We start from the raw sequence: 20,489 nt of genomic DNA, 5'->3' as shown, positions 1-20,489 counted from the left end.
ACGGCCTGGTATGGGGGCACCAATCCTTTTGAGGGGAACACCCTGCACAAGGTAGTGAATGCAGCCCAAGACATCACAGGCAAAACTTTCCCTGCCATCGTGAGAATCCACATGGAATGCTACTGTCGGAGCGCAATCATCAAGGATCCACAGCACCCAGAGCACACACACTGTTCTCACTGCTACCATCAGGAAAGAGGTGCCATTAGGTTCAGAAACATCCACTACCCCTGTACCCTTCTCTGCAACTTAAACTTTGCTTTATTTCTAATGCTCCTCAGTTATAATGAAGTTGTCATCAAGCCAAATGTTCCTACCACTCCAGATGCTTCCTGGCCTACTGAATAGCCCCAGAAACTGCTAGTTTTATTTCAATTTCATAGCATCTGTGGTTTGTTTTGTTTTTTTTGCTTTTTGATTGCTGGATTATGAATTGTTATAATTTATATAGCAATAACAACATGTAAACAGGTCAACTGGAGTGTAATCTGAACATCTCTTCCCATGTGGCATCTTGTTCTGATGCACGCTGATATGTTATTCAATCTCCTTTGCTACTGTTTATAATAATAAGGAAGTTGGAGACAAATCCCCTCCAGTGTGTGCCATATGTTGCGATCAATGTGCTAATCTGCCTGTGCAAATTGAAATGTCATTCGCCATCCTATCATCAACTGTTACCACTTTACCTCAAAATTCAGCTCCGTTCTCCTCAACACTTCATACACTCACTCTGGCCACTTGCCTGTAATCTTACGTAACCGCATCACTGTAATGAGTTTAGAGATGTAGAAATGGAAAATATTCAATAGTGCTTTGTTTCCCAAAAGAAACAATTTTATGTGGTTAAAACATAAACAGCATGTTAATGGTTTGCCTATGTTTTTAAGTTGCATAATAATGGTAAGAATCTTGCAAAGTCGAACTCATTCTGAAGTTAGACTGCCTCCATTTATTCCAACAAAAACTCACAGCTGTTTCCTCTGGTATTGATGCTGGTGATCTGGAATGAGTGAGCACGATTATAGAGTTTATTAAGAATGTTTTTCTTCACAAGTACCTTGGTACAAGGGCTCCAGCTAGTAAGAATATTTGTACCTTATACACTGTGTATGACAATAAATTCATAATCATTGCCAGTACTCTATACGAAATGGTCATACTATTGAAAATATACTCGTGAATCCATTTACATCAGGACTAATAATCACCAAACTAGGAGGAATTTTTAGCCCAGCTTGTCTGTTCTAGCAGGGTCGAGGCCAGCAGTATTAGAATTCCTCTCAACGGAACGCAGCCTCTTATTCACATCATTTTGGAATAGGACTATCCCATAAGCTGTTTCCTGAAGGGCATTCCTGCGGACATCCATTGTTGCTGAGGGATTCGCTGTCACAATTATCAATTTTACAAGTTCTTGCTTTTGAAACTCAAAACAGCAGCAGGGAAATTGAATCCCAACTAATTAAATGTAAAAATTTGAAATGTGAATTGACAACGATGAAACTCTTGGATTCTTGTGAAAGCCCACCTGGTTTATTAATGCCCCTTCAGGGGCAGAAAACTGCCACCCTTGCCTAGTGTAGTCCAAATGTGACTCGAGAGCAGTAAGCACGAAAAGCAGGTTAAATCAGAGGGCGAGTGCATCGTTAAATTATTTAGGCACCTAAAGGTGCAACTTGCTGTCTGCCTCTGTGCCACCTCAGTTAAACTTAGAAATGGTCAGGCTCATGGCAGATAGAGCTCAAGTTTGAGTCGTTTAAAATTTTAACTCTACACCTGGCTTCACTCATCAAGAGATAGGTTTTTAAATAGACCCTTTAGGATCTTGTCATCCATTGCTCGGATCATTTGAATTGGATTTATTCTTTTCTCTCTCGTCCCTGAGAATAATTGTGTGTGTGTGTGTGTGTGTGTGTGTGTGTGTGTGTGTGTGTGTGTGTGTGTGTGTGTGTGTGTGTGTGTGTGTGTGTGTGGGTGGGTGCATGTGGGTGTGTGTGTGGGTGTGGGTGTGGGTGTGTGTGTGTGTGGGTGTGTGTGTGTGTGTGTGTGTGTGTGTGTGTGTGCAGTTACAACTGAATCAGAATCATACAGTGAAGAAATTATCCTTCAACCAACCTTCTCCATACTGACATTCCAGTTAATTTATCGTAGTAACAGGTGTACAACGGATGCCATCTCACTGGCTCTACACAAAGCCCTGGAATACCTGGACAGTAAACTACATTCATCAGGATGCTCTTTATTGACTACAGTTCAACATTTAACACCATCGTCCCCTCACAACTGATCAGTAGACTCCAAGACCTGGGACTCAACACCCCACTGTGTAACTTGATCTTGGATTTCCTCACTTTCAGATCACAATCAGTGAAGATTGATAAGAACATCTCTTCCACAATCTGCATCAGTACCAGAGAACCACAAGGCTGTGTTCTTAGCCTCTGCTCTACTCACTTTACACCTATGACTGTGTAGCTCAGTACGTCAATAACACCATCTACAAGTTTGCAACGATACCACACTAGTGGGTTGTATAAAGAAAGGTGATGAGTCAGCATATAGGAGAGGGATTGAAAACTTGGCCAAATGGTGCACTAATGACAACCTTGCACTCAATGTCACCAAGACTAAGGAGCTGATAATTGACTTCAGGAAGGGAAAGCCAGAGGTATACCATCCAGTGATCATTGGGGGATCAGAGGTGGAGAGGGTGAACAAATTTAAGTTCTTAGGAGTCACTATCTTGGAAGATCTTTCCTGGACCCAACACACTAATGGCATTATGAAGAAAGCAAGTCAGCGCCTCTTCTTCCTCGGGAGTTTGTGGAGGTTAGTCATGACACCAGAAACCATGGCAAATTTCTACAGATGCGTGGTGGAAAGTGTGCTGACCGACTGCATCACAGTCTGATATGGGGACACCAATACCCCGAAGCGTAAAGCCCTCCAAAAAGTGGTGGGAACAGCCCAGGATTTCACAGGCAAAACCCTCCCCACTATTGAGAACATCTACAAGGAATCCTGCTTTCAGAGAGCAGCATCAGCACACACTGCTGCCATCAGGAAAGAGGTGTAGGTGCCACAAGACTCGCACCACCAGGTTCGGGAACAGCTGCTCCCCCTCCACCATCAGACTCCTCAACAACAAACTCAATCAGGGACTCATTTAAGGACTCGCACTTGTGCACTTACTGACTTTTTTAAATGCTCTCTGCATTGTTTACATTTGTTATCTGCTTTCAGTTCTTTATTTGTTTACATATTTAAGTTGTGTATAGTTTTTTTTGCACTACCAATGTGGTAATTCTGCCTATATCTATATTAATAGATATGAAGGAAGCCAAGGATGTTGGATTAGTGCAGGAAAGTAACACTGAGGTAAAAAGTCAGCCATGATCTCATTGATGGTGAAGGAGTCATCAGAGACTCAAGGATCTTTGAATGCTTCTTTATTTTATGTCGCTTGCCAGAATGCCGTGGAAATCCCATGAATGGCTACAAACTGCTCATTTCCAGTTTGGCTGCAGCAGGGGGAAAGGCGTGTCATAAGAACATTCCCAGCCTATCTCCAAACATCAGCTTCCTGAGTCATTTGATGATGTTCCATTGGACTGATTGGATGCCGTGCTTTGCCACTATCCAGTTTAAACCACCTCAGAGCATTGCATACCACCTTCCACTTGGGAGTAACCGAGAAGGACATGGCATCTTCTGGACTTTTATCAGAGTTTCTCAGGGATGGTTCACGCTAAATCAAAACAGATGTGCAGTCTAGAAATGGAAACCATCATTACAATGAGGTTACAACCTTGAATGATTGACCTTCTTCTGCCTCAAAATAAACCTGGGGAAGAAATTGCAGGAGCTCTGCTGTAACCAGAAAGGCTAGCTGAATGTTAACAAATAATAAATCTGTTACCTATGAACTTAAGGCAGAACTGATTTAATGAAGTTATGGAGTTTCCGTACGGTTTAAAATAAAGAGCTGAACATTAAAATTCCACAAAGTCAGGGCAACTATTTTTATTTTGTTGACAGTTCTACAATCCCCAACCAGTAATCTTCTGTGTGCTAAATACAGTTAGTAATCCCACACCTATCGTACTGACATGCCTGGACATGGACTCTTTGACTGATCTAATGATACCGAAAGGTTAGTCAGAACAGTGTGACATTCTTTTATTCCACTTACTATGAACCACTTATCAAACCATTCATTTATATCTGGCCAAGAGATAAGTTTCAGGAAACTGAGGAAGAAATGATTATATATTCATTTTAACTATAAACATGCTGGTATTGAAATCTGAAAGAGATCCCAGAGTTGTTTTCACTCCATGATGGTGGGCAGGCCTAGTCACTCAATGTTCCTAACCAATTAGAGAATGAGTGAAGTCCCAAATTATAATCCCTCTTTAACCATCTCAGCGGAAGCAAATAAATGAACAAAATGAACCTCAGTGGGGAAACGGGGTGCTGAACAAGACTCCTACTCTTTCTAGTAAAGCCTGAATGGAAGTAAATGTTGTCAAACCTAAAGGATGGCAAGAATAAGATTGAGTTAGGTTGTAAATGTACTCCTTCCCACTTCCCTCACATGTGTCAGCTATGGCTTGGTTTTCGTTCACTTTTCTCTTGAGTCAATCAATTATGGGTTCAAGAAACCCTCCAGAAATTAAAGCAAAAAATAAAAATCTAGGTTAAAAGGGCTGGGGCTATCTTTTGATAAGAAGTTACAACACAGCCCTGCCTGCCTTCAGATGGAACCATAGAACTATAGAATACTACAGCACAGAGAACAGGTTGTTTGGCCCTTCTAGGATGTAGCAAGGCATCATTCCGCTAGTCCCACGGACCTGCACCTATTTCACAACCCTCCAGACCTCTCCTATCCATGTATCTATCCAATTTATTCTTAAAGCTCAAGATTGAATCCGCATTTACCACGTCAGATGGCAGCTCGTTCCATATAAGGTAGATATGAAAATGCCAGGATTGATGAAGAAAAAAAGTTATTTCCCCAGTGTGGTGGCCAATATTTACTCTCAGAAACAAAATTGCAGAATATCAAGTCTTTGTTTTATTGTTGTTTGCTGTACTTCCCTTTGAGTAATTTACTTGCCACTATTTCCCGATTACATCAGTGACGAAGACTATTTATTTCCAGTTATGGTAGATATCATTGAATTCGGCTATGAAGGGTGCAATGTCAGGACAGTTCTTTCTTCCTTTCAGAATGAAAGCTTGTAAAAACTAACAAATCAGGTTAGATACCATGGTATAAGGGCTCCCCATGCCTGGTCTGTGGGTAACTATGTCTCAGCAAAGCTGTTAACAAACCTGATCTTCCCTTCAAGATTGTTGTGTTTTCAAAGGTATTCCAAACTCCACAAATAAAGATGAAAAGAAGCATGAACAGCACTCATCATGAAAACTGAGAAACCATTCTTTTATAGCAAATGATTAACAAGGTAAACCAATATCCCGACATGGCCATGTTTCATGAGAAGGGCGGGAGCCAAGACTGCTGGAAATGCAACAGATCAACCTTTGCAGAGGAAACAAGTGAGCTGAAGTAGCAAGTGTGGACCCTCCTAGAAAAATGTGGCACAGGAGGATCTGTACTTGATATTTGAGTAGGTCTGCTGTGGCCACTGGTGTGGCTCACTCTTCCAGTGTTTCCAATACTTCCTTTCCACGATTCAGAATTCTGTATCCCAATATTTTGCTTTAGACTAGGTAGGCAATGTTTGTTTAGGACCAGGACATTATGTGAGCATAAGCAGGAATTCAAAATCTGAGAAGAATCTTTTTTATTTCTTGGAAACTTTATTTATTAATTTTAACATATGAAGAAAGTAAGTAATTCACGTACAGAAAAAATACAAAATAAAGTAATACAAGTACAAAGTAACATAGTTAATACAATACCAATCTCGGCATCTCCCCCTAACAACTAAAAACTAAGACTAAAAAAAAACTATTTTTAACCCCTAAACCCCCCCTCCCCACCCCCACGATAAAGAGTGAAGAATTAATACTATTAGTATAATTTAAAAAATAAAAAATATGTATCTTAAAAAAAAGATCGATATATATTAAAAAAATATTAATTAAGTATTAATTATTAATCCAAAAATTTTTTATTATATAAGAATATATATGAAAAAACAAAAACAAAAAGAACTTAAATGAAAAAAAACTAACTAATAATAAAAAAACTAAAAAAAGAAAACATATATATAAAAAATATATAATAAAAAAAGTTTTTTTAAAGAAAAAAAAGATTAATTCAAACTTATTTAAATTGTATATAATCAATAAATGGGATTCTCTTTAACTCATAAAAAGACATCTTATCTTGTATAGAAAAAGATATTCTTTCCATAACCAAACAAAATTTCATCTCTGAATACCACCTATCTAAAGACAATACATTTCTATTCTTCCAAGTAATCACTATACATTTCTTGGCCACTGCCAGTGCTAAGTAAATAAAAGAGATCTGGTAATTATCTCATTCTAAATCAATCAACGGTTGCATATTCCCTAATAAAAATATATCAGGGTCTAATACAATATGAAGATTATATAGATTATTAAATACAGATTGAATACCTTTCCTGAGAAGAATCTTTTATGTAATCAGCCGAGATGGTTTTGTGATGTATGTATATATTAAAGATTCTCAGATCTGCCTTCTAATCAATTTGCAAATATATTTCATTGATTGATTAATTATATTTCACTGATTATATATTGATTGATTATATTTCACTGGTAGGGACATATTTTCTAAACTCAGTCAGCTACATATTAGTCAGGGGCATTCACAGATCCAATGTTGCCTGAGAAATGTATCCTTTTTTTAGATGAAAGTGAACCATCTACCAACATTGAAAATATTGGTGTGTTAGAAGGGCATTGTGGGGGATTTTGACATTTTAACGAGTAGATCGGGAAAACAAGGTTAGGACTGAATCTCAAGAGAGAGAATGTGTAGACTGCCTACGAAATGGCTTTTTAGAGCAGCTTGTTGATGAGCCCACAAGGGGATCAGATGTACTGGATTGGGTGTTGTGTAATGCACCAGAGGTGATTGGAGAGCTTAGAGTAAAAGAACCATTAGGATTGAGTTCAATTTGAGATTTAACAAGGAGTCAGATGTGTCCAATAAAGTCAGATGTGTCCGTGTTTCAGTGGAGTAACGGGAATTACAGAGGCATGAGAGAGGAAACAGCCAAAGTAGATTGGAAGGGGGCACTAGTAGGGAGGGCGGCAGAGCAGCGAAGGGTGGAGTTTCTGTGAGAAATGAGGAAGGTGCAGATTAAATACAGACCAAAAAAAAGGAAATATTCAAATGGAAAAATGTCACCACTGTAGCTGACAAGGAAAGTCACAGCCAATGTAAAAGCAAAAGAGGGCATACAAGGAAGCAAAAATCAGTTGATAGAGGATTGGAAACTTTTAAAAACTTGCAGAAGGTGTAAGGTAAAACATCATGAGATGGGAATGTGTAAGGAGTTACCCTGCCCTGTACAGGGCTGTAACAAGATGTAAATGCATCCTTGTACTTACAAGATAAGAGAGACATTGATGGATTGAGAGGCAGGAAGCTAGCAGGGAAAGGATAGCAACAGTTTTAGTCATTGGACAAGTAATGATATGATGATGTTCTAAGCACATATCCAAGGGTATAAAAAATCACCATTTTGCTGATAACGGCAGAATGCATTCTCCGACTAACATGGTTGGTCGCAAGTGTTACAATCCGGTAATAAAGAACAAAGAACCCTGATTTCGACTCAGCCTGGTGTTTGTCTCACTCATTCATGAACAAAGCAGACCTAACAAAGGCCACAAAAAAATTCATAAGGGCAAAAGATGAAGCATGAAAGAAAACAAGCAAAAAATATCAGAGGATTAAAAAAACCTTCATAAACAGTAAAAGAGAGGTGAGAGACGATATAGGACCACAAGAAAATGATGCTGAGGAAATAATAATAGCAGAGAAGCTAAATGAGTATTTTGCATCATTGTTCACTGTGGAAGACATTAGCAGTGTGCTGGACATCCAAGGGTATCAGGGAAGAGCAGAGAGTGCAGTTACTACTTCAAGGGAGAATGGGCTCAGAAAGCTGAAGGTGTCCCAGACCAGGTGGTTTCACCCTCAAGTTTCTGAAAGAAGTAGCTGTAAAAATTATGGAGGCCTTGTTAATGATCTTTCAGGAATCGATATCACATAGTCCTGGAGGACTGGAAGATCACAGATATCAAGAAGGGAGGGGGAGAGCAGAAAGAAAATTATAGACAGGTTAGCCTGACATCAGTGGTTGCGAGGACATTGGAGTCGATTGTCAAGGGTGAAGTTACAGAGTACTTGGAGGCACATGACATGCAAAGTCTAGCATGGTTTCCTTAAGGGAAAATATTAAGCCTACTGGAATTCTTTGAAGGAATGACAAGCAGGCTCAATAAATGAGTTATATCAGATGTTGTGTATTTGGATTTTCAGAAGCCCTTTGACAAGGAGCGATACATGAGGTTACTTAACAAGAGCCCATGGATTAACAGGAAACGGGGTAGAGCATTGGCTGACTGGCAGGAAGCAGAGAGTCGGAATACAGGGATCTTATTCTGGTTGGCTGCCAGTTGCTAGTGGTTTTCCACAAGGGTTGGTGTTGGGCCACTTTTTATGTTGCATATCAATGATTTAGATTATGGAATGACCCTGTGGCTAGATTTGCAGATGATATGAAGATAGGTGGAGGAGCAGGTTAGTGTTGAAGAAATAGAAAGGCAGCAGAAGGACTTGGACAGATTAGGAAAATGGGTAGAGAAGTGGTAAATGAAATACAATGGCCTAAATGTATGGTCATGCACTTTGGTAGAAGAAATTAACAGGCAGACTATTTTATAAATGGGTAAAAAATTTAGAAATCACAGATGAAAAGAGACCTGGGAAAAGAGACTCATGCAGGATACCCTGAAGATAAACTTCCAAGATGAATAGTGGTGAATAAGGCAAATACAAAATTGGTATTCAATTCAAGAGGAATAGAGCATCAGAGCAGGGATGTGATGTTGAGGCTTTATAAGGGACTGGTGAGAACTCACTTGGAGTATCAAGAGCAGTTTGGGGCTCCTCATTTAAAGAAGATGATGCTGACATTAGAGAGGGTTCAGAGGAGATTCACAAGGATGACTCCGGGAATTAAAGTGTTGTCGTATGAGGAAGGTTTGACAGCTCTTGACCTGTACTTGTTAGAATTTAGGAGAATGAGGGGGTATCTCACTGGGACATTTCAAGTGCTGAAAGGCATAGACAGAGTAGATGTAGAAACGTTGCTTCCCATGGTACGAGAGTCTAGGACAAGAGGGCACAACTTTAGAATAGACATACAGTGGAATTTCTTTAGCCAGAGGATGGAGAATCTGTTGCCACAGTCGGTTGTGGAGTTCAAGATGATGAATGTATTTAAGGCAGAAATTGATAGGTTCTTGATTTGGGGAGAAGGTCAGGCAGTCAGGACTGAGTGGGGAATATGGATCAGCTCATGATTGAATGATGGAACTGACGATGGGCTGAATGGTCTATTTCTGCTCTGATCTCTTATGGTTTTATGGAACTAGTTGTCTTATGGGAGGTAAAACAAACAACTGATACATCTCGGTTTAGTAATCACCGAAATCAAATGATGTCTTCAAGCATTTTTATGAAAAGTACCTCATGGTCCAGCTGTGAGCCACAGGAAGTGTTAGAGAGTGAAGAAAGGGGCCATTCAGCCCATTGTCTATGCCAACCAATGGACACTAATCCATAGTAATCCCATCTTCCAGCAGTCAGATCACAGCCTTTTATGCCTGGGCAATTCGAGGGCTTGTCTAAACACTTCTTAAATTCTGTTTGCGACCCTCCAACCACCACTCTTTCAGGTCATGTTTTCAAGAATTCAACACGCATGGATGAGAAAGGTCACCACCCTTCCCTCTTTAAAGAGTCTGGCGTGAGTTACAGATAGAACTGTCAGTGTTGACATTGTGGACAAATGCTCGAAAGTAGGCATCCTCCTGAATTAATGACTCTCATCTTGATTGGAGGATTTAATGACAGGGTGGACAGAATGTTTTGTCTCGTTAGAGGTGGGGTGAACTAAGGGTGCAAGGAGTCCAGAGCACAAGGCATTAACAATGGTTTCTTCCCCCCCCCCCCAACTTATATCTAGAGTCCTCCCCCCCCCCCCCCCAAGTTTCTGAACTAGACACCTCTGGCTTACTCCATTAAAGGTATTGTGATTTCTGTTGAGTGACAGCAAAAAGAAAACTTACTTCAATGAAGAGAATAACAGGAAAATCTTTTCTCAAATCTTTTATTACAGTACATTTAGTTTCTGCAATTTACCAAGCAAAGCTTGCTGAGCTTACAGCCACTGATTGAATGGACTGGAGCTCCTATTATTTCTGCAAAGTAAATGGAAGATGCCTGCACCCCATCAAACTTAGGCACAGTAAAACGGGTGGTCTCCAGCACCAATGGGGATTGGTAGATGCCAGATACGTGCATTTGCCAGTTACTTGAGCTTGCATGTTGCGTGATTGGTGAACTTCACTGCTGGGGCTGTGGGGGTGGGGGGGGGGGTGCGCGGGCAATTTTAAACTTTTGTATTTTTTTACCTTTTAATTTTCCGCTTTGTTTTTGCCAGTTGCCTGAGGCTGCCAGTTGCTTGAATTCTGGACAACGGGAATTTTTTCTGGACTATGTGAATCACATTGTGTTTGGAAAAAATTAATTTTTTAAACCTTCAACAATACTGCAGATCAAAGGAAAGAACAAGAACGTTTATTCACTGGAAAACCTACTGAAAGAATCATCAAAATCCAAACCGTAGGACTCGATTGTTCCACAACATCTAGCCTTGCTTTGGAGAGCATTTAACTTTCTGAGACCAAAAACATGATTCAACAATCCAAGTATCACAAGTGCAGATGATCAGGTGAAAAGAATAAACAGATAAAGTGTGACTTTCAAGACAAAGATCATTCAGATTAATGCATTGCTCTGGTTGGAGTCAAAGTTACAGCTCCTGAGGTAATGAATGGAAATGTGATTAAAAAACGTACATAATACTGAAGTATTTCAAACAGAATGGTAGAGAGGCAGAAAATTCTGGAGGAACTAATGAAGTAAAATAGTGTTAATGAGAAATAATAATGTTTTTGGAAGATAATAATGGTTTGCACAACGCTCGGATTGGAATCCAGCACTGTCTGTAAGGCGTTTATAGGTTCTCCTCGCGTCTGTGTGGGTTTCCACCAGGTGCTTCAAAAAAAGTGTATAGAGTTTGTAGGCTAATTGGTGAATTTGGACAGCACAGAACACCAGAAGGGCCTGTTACTGGGCTGAATGTCTGGATTAAAGCAAATATTACAATGCAGAGTCACTCAACGATGCACCCCCCTACTCACATCGGGTGAATTTGTAATGACCCCCTGAGAACTTAGGGGAGCCCCTAGCAATACGGATTTGTTCTGTGCGGGGCACACCGGCCACCTCTCCAGAGACCTTACGAGAGGCCATACCATCTCATAAGATACAACGACTCCACCTGTGTTCTGGACATTAGTGGCAGAGAGGAGACTTTTACCATCAACTGGTTCAAGGCAGCCTACTTAGACCAGCCCATCACCCATCCAACACAACAGGGCAGGGGTCATTCTCCTAAGAACTCTGTCCCAATCGCCGGTTCTGGGGGAGTGGATGGTTGTGTAGCAGCCCGTGGCCCGCACCTCAGTCCAACATCGAAAATGGCCATCGAACGCAGCGACTGGCAAGACCTCGCACGGGCTGAGATGCCTGCTTCCATAGGCCACCGGTGGAATGGGGAAACTGGCCAATCACTGCTGGCGGATCCCAGGGGGCCCAATCGGGGCCTGGATACTGGAACCGTCCAATCAGTGGCCAGCTCGCTCAAGCCACGGCCCAGTGGTGACATGGCCAAGCTCACTATAAAAGGCAGAGCTTCCCCTGAATAAATTCAGTGTCGAATACACTCTACCAGTGTGAGTGTCTTCTTTCTTCCACGAGTCTTGAGGCATAGTCCAGGAGCTATAACCATGAGCTGTAACCCTGCTATAACTTCATACTTATTTGCATTAAATTCCATCTGCCATTTTTCAGCCCATTTTTACAGCTGGTCTAGATCTCTCTGAAAACTTTGAAAACCTTCCTTGTCCACAATACCTCCAATCTTTGTGTCATCTACAAACTTCCTGATCCAATTAATTGCATTTTTCATCCAGATCCCATGATTAGATGACAAACCACAGTGATCCCAGCACCAATCCCTGAGGCACACTACCATTCCAGTTTGAGAAGCAATCATCCGCCATGACTCTCTGGGTTCTCTCGTCTGCCCACTGTCAAGTCCAGTTCACTACTTCCACATGATTACTAGCATGTGAAACTTCCTGACTAATCTCCCATATGGGACCTTGTCAAAAGCCTTACTAAAGTTTAGGTAGATAACATCCATAGCCTTTTCTTTGTCAACTTTCCTGGTAACCTCCTCGAAAATCTGTGTTTGGTTAAACACCACCTACCACTCATAAAGACATGTTGACTATACCTAATCAGCCCCTGGATATCCTAATAATTGTATATCCAATCCCTAAGAACACTTCCAATAATTTACCTACTACCCATCATCAGGCTTGCCAGCCTATAATTTCCAGAATTACTTTTGGAACCTTTTTTAAAGAACCATCCAATCCTTCGGCACCACACCTGTGTCTAAGGACATTTTAAATATTTTTGCCAGAGCCCCTGTGATTTCTACACTAGCCTCCCTCAAGGTCCAAAGGAATATCTTGTCAGGCCTTGGGGATTTATCCACCTGTATTTGCTTTTAGACAGCAAGCATCTCCTCCCCTTTAATCTCTGTAGGTTCCATGACCTCACTGCTTATTTTTTCTTTACTTCCCATGACTCTGTGTCCATTTTCCAAGTGAATACTGATGAAAAAATAAACATTTAAGATCTCCCCCATCGCTTTTGGTTCCAATAGGGACCAATTGTGTTCCTTACTATCCTTTTGCTTTTAATATACCAGTAGAAACCCTTCAGATTTTCCTTCACATTGTCTCCCAAAGCCACCTCATGTCTTCTTTTAGCCTCCTGATTTATTTCTTGAGGTTTTTCTTCCATTTTTTACACTCATCAAAAACTCTGTCTATGAATCCCCTTCTAAGTTTGAGTTAACCTGGCGACCATTTATTCAATATTTTCATTTGTGGTGAGTTGATCTGGCTCTGTTTTCTTTCTATGATTATGTATGATAATTGGGCTGTAAGATGAGATCGGAGTGATCGGCGTGGTTTAGCTATATCTGTAGGTTTTTTTTTAAAGTTTTTTTTTAAGTTTTTTTAAAATTCAGATTTGTTTTTTCTTCTTTTTTGGGTTTTTTTTTTCTCTTTTTTCATATATTGTTATTAATTATATCTTTTTTTTAGAGATAGTTCACACCCTAAATTGATCAAAAATTTTTTTTTTATGATATATTTTTATTCTGTAATATTATTGTTTAATATCTCTGTATTAATTCATTACTTACTATGTATTTTTTTAATATCTCTTTGAACTGTATGTGTCTATAAATTATAATAATAATAAAAAGATTGAAAAAGAAAGAAAAACCTCAGTTGCTCCATTTTGCGTATACCTTCTATACACATTCTTCTTCTGAACCAGACCCACAATATCCCTCGAAAACCCAGGATCCCTCTGCCTGCTAACCTTGCTTTTAATTCTGGCAGGAACATATCAACATCCCAAAACCACATCCCAATCCATATATTCTAGATCCTTTCTCATTTCCTCAAAATTGGTCTTTCTCCAATTTAGAATCTCAACCTGAGGCCCAGTCCTATCCTTCTCCATAATTAACTTGTAAATACTAATAAAGTATTGCACTCTTTCTACTTGGAACCTCCATATATTGAACACATTTGGCAAACTCCAAGCCACCCAGCTCTTTTACAGTATCGGAGTCCCAGTCAATATGTGGAAAGTTAAAATTTCCTATTATCACAACCTGATGTTTCCTGCAGCTCCCTGCCATCTCTCGATAGATTTGCTCCTCCAATTCTCCTTGACAATTGGGCGGTCTGTAATACAACCCATGAGTGTGGTAATACCTTTCCCGTTCCTCAGCTCCATCCATATAGCCTCAGTAGATGAGCCCTCTGGTCTGTCCTGACTGAGTTCAGCTGTAATATTTTCCTTGATGATCAATGCCACTCCTACCTCTTTCATATCCCCCGTTCTATCTTGTCTAAAGCAACAGAAGCCCAGAACATTGAGCTGCCAGTCCTACCCCTCCTGCAACCAAGTTTCACTAATGGCTACAGTGTCATAATTCCTCATGCCAATCCATACTCTAAGCTCATCTACTTTTCCTACAATACTCCTCATATCGAAATACATATACCGAAGAACATTTCCACCAGGTACAACCCATTGAGTTCTCACAGTGCATGCAATTTTCACATCATCTTTTCCCTCCTCCTCTCCTCTATTGGCTCTAGCACCTGGTTCCCCTTCCCCTGAAAGTCTAGTTTAAACCCCTCGGAGCAGCATTAGGAAACTTTCTTTCAAGGATATTAGTCCCCCTGCACTTCAGATACAAACCATCCTGTCAGAGCAGGTCCTTCCTTCCCTGGAAGAGAGCCCAATGATCCAGAAGCTTGATGCCCTCCCTCCTGCACCATGTCTTTAGAACTTAGGGTGAAAGGGGAAAAGTTTAGAGGGAACATTAGGGGAAATTTGTTCACTCAGAGAGTGGTGGGAGTGTGGAACAAGTTGCCATATGACATGGTAAATGTGGGCTCACTCTTAAGTTTTAAAAATAAGCTGAATAGATACATGGATAGGAGAGGTTTGGAGTTTTATGGACTAGTTGGTTGGTAGGACTAGCGGTATGATGTTTTCAACATAGACTAGAAGGGCCAAATAGCCTGTTTTCTGTGTTGTAGTGTTCTGTGGTATGTGTTAAGATGCATCATCCTTCTATTTCTAATCTCACTGTCATGTGGCAAGAATAGCAATCTTGAGATTGCAACTTTACTTCAACCTAGCGCCCAACTCCCTGAACTCTCCTTGCAGGACCTCCTCTCACCTTTCTACCCATGTTATTGATCCCTACATCTACCATGACATCTGGCTGCTCATTCTCCCTCCTGAGAATGCCATGAACTCAATCTGAGATGTTTCGGACCCTCGTATTAGGGAGGCAACATACCATCCAGAATACTCGATCTCTTCCACAGAATCTCTTATCTGACCCCCTAGCTATGAAATCCACTGTCGCTACAACGCACCTCTTCTTCTCCCTCCCCTTCTTAGCCACAGGACCAGACTTTGTGCCAGACATCTGATTGCCATGGCTTGTCCCTGGTAAGTCCTCACACCCCCCTTCCCCCCACTCCCCCCACAACAGTATCCAAAATGGTGTACTTGTTATTGAGGGGAATGGCCACAGGGATGCCTTGCACTGCCCGCCTGGTCCCTCTCCTGACTGTCTACCCTCCTCCTGCCTCCAAGGATAAGTTGGACAGCTTCCAACACAAGAAATTTAATGCAGAGAAGAATGAAATGTTATGTTGGAAGGTTAAAGGCAACACAATAAAAATGGAATGGTACAGTGTAAAAGATGGACAAGAATTCTGCCCCCTCGGCTGAAACATTTTTGAAAATGGAAGACAAGGCATTAGAGATTCATGTCTTCACTGAAAGCGACGGGGAGATGGGGACATTTATTTTTGATGCAAGGAACGTTATTATCACATTGCCTGATCATAAATGTGGTAGAGGAAAATTTAATATTAAATGAAGAGGAAATACATGAAATTTATGGGGGAAGAGGGGCCACCAGATAAACTTTTCAAAGAACTGATGCAGAAATAACTTCCTCATGCTAACACGAGCCTCTGATCACTCGAATGTTTCCACCCCAACGGGTAAGGAACTCCAGCATATATATACTTTAATGGCCGAATTAACATACAAGCTCAGAGAAAAAAAAAATGCCATTTCAGGCTTGTTTTCACCAACATTCATAATAACTAGATTATTTTGAATGTTCTTAAGATCTCAAAGCATGAGAATGGTAAATTAAAAAGACACCCTGAGATTTCTGAACCCAGTTAGTCCGGAATAAGCAATAAAATTCTATTGCTTCTATTGCTTAATACACCTGAAACAAAAAGGCTGAACTAAAAGTCAAACCCTTCAGCAAACAACATTATATTAATAAAATTCAGTATTTTTATATTTTTAACAAAATCCACCTCAATGGTTCATGAGGCAAATGTTGAGTTTCACCCCCAGTGTCAGTAAACATTTGGGCTTCTCTGAATGACTGGGATTTCAGTAACACCTTGTGTGGTACACTATTAAATAAAGAATGTTGGTATTCAATGCAAAACTTAACTTTATAACCCATTGCAAAAGCATGCCATTGGATATCTGAGACAGTTGCACAGTAATTAGCAGCATTACAAGTGGTTGTTCCGATGCGAAGGCATGTGGAGGAAGATTAATAGTTGGCAAAGTCTAATTGTGCTGAGTTATCCATCAACACCAACCAAAGGCTTCCTCCTCATTAACAGGAGGCTACTGACATTCGGTGATGTCACTAGGGCAAGTGTAGACTTGCTTGTGGGAATGTGGCAAGAATTCAGCACGGACATACTGTGTATTTAATGATTAAAAGAAAGCATGTAAAACGTTCAGTCAAATTATAGCTCAAATGGTAATAGAATGAGGAATGAAGGCAACTACCATAATAAAGTGAACATGCTGCAGGGAGATGAGCTTCATGTTTAAAAACAGGATTTGCTTTTCACAATTCGTTTCTGATTCACTTCCAAGACTTTGCTGTATTAATGTTGTTTTTACTGGAGTCGTACACAACAGCAACTAACTTTTTAAACGGAGGAGGTAAAGAAATATAACCAACGTTTCAGGCCTGACTATTAAGAAAGGCTCAGGCCCGAAACATTGTTTAGATATCCTGTGGGCGCTGCAAGGCTTGCTTCTCCAGTATGCTTGTGTTTTTAAATTAGTTTGAAAGTTTCAACAAAATATTTTATTATCCTTTGGCCAATAGAAAAAAACTATCACCATATATTGCACTATATGGGGGTTTTGACGTAGCCTGGATCTTTTGCAGCTTATTGTTCCATTCTGCTTGATGGGCCATAATAACAGAAGTGGTCAAATTATACAACAGGTCACATCCATTGGACGAAGGAACGAGCTAATGGAGTGACAGGCTGCTGTGCAGCTCATCAATTCCACCTTGTGGATGGAACAGCTGCTTTCTCTCCTATTTAAACTTGACCAATTCTTCTGAATAGTGCATTCAACTATTTCCAAGTCCTGAACATTCTCAAGTCCAAGTGATGCTTTTCATATCGGCTGAAAATGAAGGTAATCAGATTAATAGATCTAGGTCACGGACGGCAGCTAAATAATTATGAGGCTAAGCAGGCAGACAGAAATCTGAACAGACTGAGACTCCTGAAAAGGTTAAATGAGCCTAATATATCTGGCTTTACTCCTTCACGGGATGATAAAAAAAGGCGCTTTATGTTACCAAAGTAAATGAACTATTTTTGTTGAGAAAATCAACCTTGACAATTCACTATGCAAATGTCAAGTTTACGCTTGTTATCAATAGCTTTTCAGGCTTATCTGAATGGTCATTATTACAGTCTCAAGATAGGCTTCATTTCTGAGGTGGTTAATAATGGGATCTTATTAGGCTCCGCTCATGTGCAAAATCATTGAATATAGACTCTGCGAGCGACCAACGGGATTACTTTCCTTCAGTGTCCAATCAAGGTCCTGGTACGATTGAACATTGTCCAAATGAAGCTACAGTGACAAAGCCATGTTTTGCCATGAAGGAGACATATCACATTAATTTCAAGCTAACCAGCATTTATCTTACTGATTCAACTTTTGTGGATTGTTTTCACAGCTGGGCCCTGCTGGTTAAAAGCGTTTGATTCAGGTGAACCCCCCCCTGCGGTCAGCCAGGGGTCTGAGCAGAGGAAGTATCACCAGAAATGATAGCAACAGCAGGTGAGATTTATACCACCGCTTGAACTACGCATGTCCAGTTAGGGCCTCATTTTACCAGAGAACTGTCACTCAACAGAAATGCACCAACAGACTCTCACTCACAAAAAAGAACCACAAGGTTTATAGCCCGAGTCATTGACGGCCTCTATAAATCATTCAGACCCGAAAACACACCAACCGTTTTGTACCGACTTCCCAGAACATGGGTCTGGTAGTCAGGACCTGTTGTTCCTGATAAGCAAACAATGATTCAGGCCAAAGGATAATTTAACTAACTGTACAAATCAAAGCAAAATAATGGTTGTTTTCGACCCAGGAAGTATAACTCAGTTCTTCATGAATCTTCTCTGTTCCATTAATAAAATGCAAAATGAATCTTTTAATTACTATTCCTCGAAAATAAAACTTGAAAAGCATTTTTTTGCTGGTGATGTATTTAAGGCCACAATTCAGAACATCTTCATTAAAATCACTTGAGGACCAGTTGTATAACTTGTTCAGGGAATAAATTCTCAAGTTTTTTGAAGAAAGAGAAGTAATGCTTGTCAGTAATTTATTTAAACAATCCCAATCACTGGAACAATACTTACAATTAGTATGAAATTCCAATTGTTAGTGACAATAAACATCAGAATAATTGGGATCCCTTGATGTCCAGCAAACTACTTCGTCAGCCACAAATGCAGGTTTTGTAGTTTGTGGAGCGTGGAAAAATGTTCATTTACAAGCCTAATATAAGGTCAATTTTTGGCTAAAGACAAGTAGGTTCTGCTCAGTAGTGGGGGTAGGGGGTGGGGGGAAGAATAAGAACAGTTGTGGAGGAGGAGAGCAACAAATATACAAAGACAACCAAAGCGGTCATTGATCACCAGGCTAGACATTTCAGTGTCGACAGCTCAAATGACTTGGCAGGAGGTCAGGAAAGAAGCTCCATGATTTAAAAGCAAAAGCAAAATCCTAAAGGTAAGATGTGAATATTCCTGCAAAGTAACAGCGAAGGATGTACATGCATAACAAGAAAGCACCAGCTGTTAAAGATTAAAATGGAAAATAAGAAAAGTTTACTAGGATGTAGCAAGATGGGTCATAAAAGTGAAAGGCACCATTATACAAAGTTAACATGCCATTGATGGGAAAGAAAAAGTGTGACTTGAGAGAATTTACACGTGTGAAAATTTAATCACATCTTACTTCTGAGGCTGCATTCAGCCTACAGCTGAAAGCCAGAGCAGGGAACGGTATTAGGACTGTAGTATACATGAAAATACGGATGAAAAATTATTGGTCCAAATGTTTGAGGTGAAATTTAGCTGCAGGATTTCTACAATAGAAATTAGTATGATTGCTACTACAGGATTTATTTATATTTACAGCCATTATAATTTTTAACTTACCTACACATGGCTGCTAAATTTGATCTGTTATATCACCCTGGATTCCTCATGGACAGACAGAAGCTAGGAAACCTTTCATTAGTGTGACTTGAATCTTGCAACAATCTCATCTTCACTGGCCAATACATTGTATGGAAAGGCCTCCATTTTTTCCAAGGTATGAAATGGTCACTTTGGTCTCCTGCCGAGAGTAGACAGCAATATGTATAATAACAGGTGGACGGTTGAAATTAGACATATCAATATATCAAAGTGCTTCTTTAATCTTCACAAAACAAGGAGATTACTCAGGCTAAATCTACCATCCAGCAGAGTATCAAACAACACGGTTTCTAACCACTAGGGAATCAAGATCCACTCCATAGTCTTCAGTTGGAGTTGCCAATTCTGCAGACATTGTTGATAGATATGGATGGAGCATATTGTCACAGAGGGACTTTTGTCCTGGACGGAACTTCCTCACCAGGAAGGATTCGCCTATTCTGCAAAGATAAGCTTAAAGGAAATTTTCAACTAATTCAGAGATGAGCGGAAAGCTGGAAGTACTTACAACCCAGTAGAAAATCTGGGCCCCATTCTGTGTGCTGTGTGAATCTGGCATTGTTGAAGCAGTGTTGAACCACACTGTTCTTTTCAGCCCAGGAATGAAGCCCTCAATTTGAATCCAGACTGACAATTGGGAGCCGAATGCCCCAAATGACAAAACTATATTGGGAAATTAGTGCCCACTTCCCACTTCAGCACCATGTGTCCTGTCTGTAACAGCACAGATGGCAACCTCAAACCTGCTTCTACCCAAATCTCGCGCTTGCTGGAAGTCTATGATCAGCATTCTTGATAGGGCTTCAGTGCACACATGCTAGGAGATTTGAGCATCCAGTCTTAACAATATTTATATCATAACCATGGAGTGGCATAATGGTCCATCAGTTAGTGTAGTTGCCTCA

Source organism: Narcine bancroftii, chromosome 12 (assembly GCF_036971445.1).
Source record: "Narcine bancroftii isolate sNarBan1 chromosome 12, sNarBan1.hap1, whole genome shotgun sequence".
NCBI lineage: Eukaryota > Metazoa > Chordata > Chondrichthyes > Torpediniformes > Narcinidae > Narcine > Narcine bancroftii.
The sequence above is the reverse complement of the archived record's forward strand: the minus strand, read 5'-3'. Positions refer to the sequence as shown.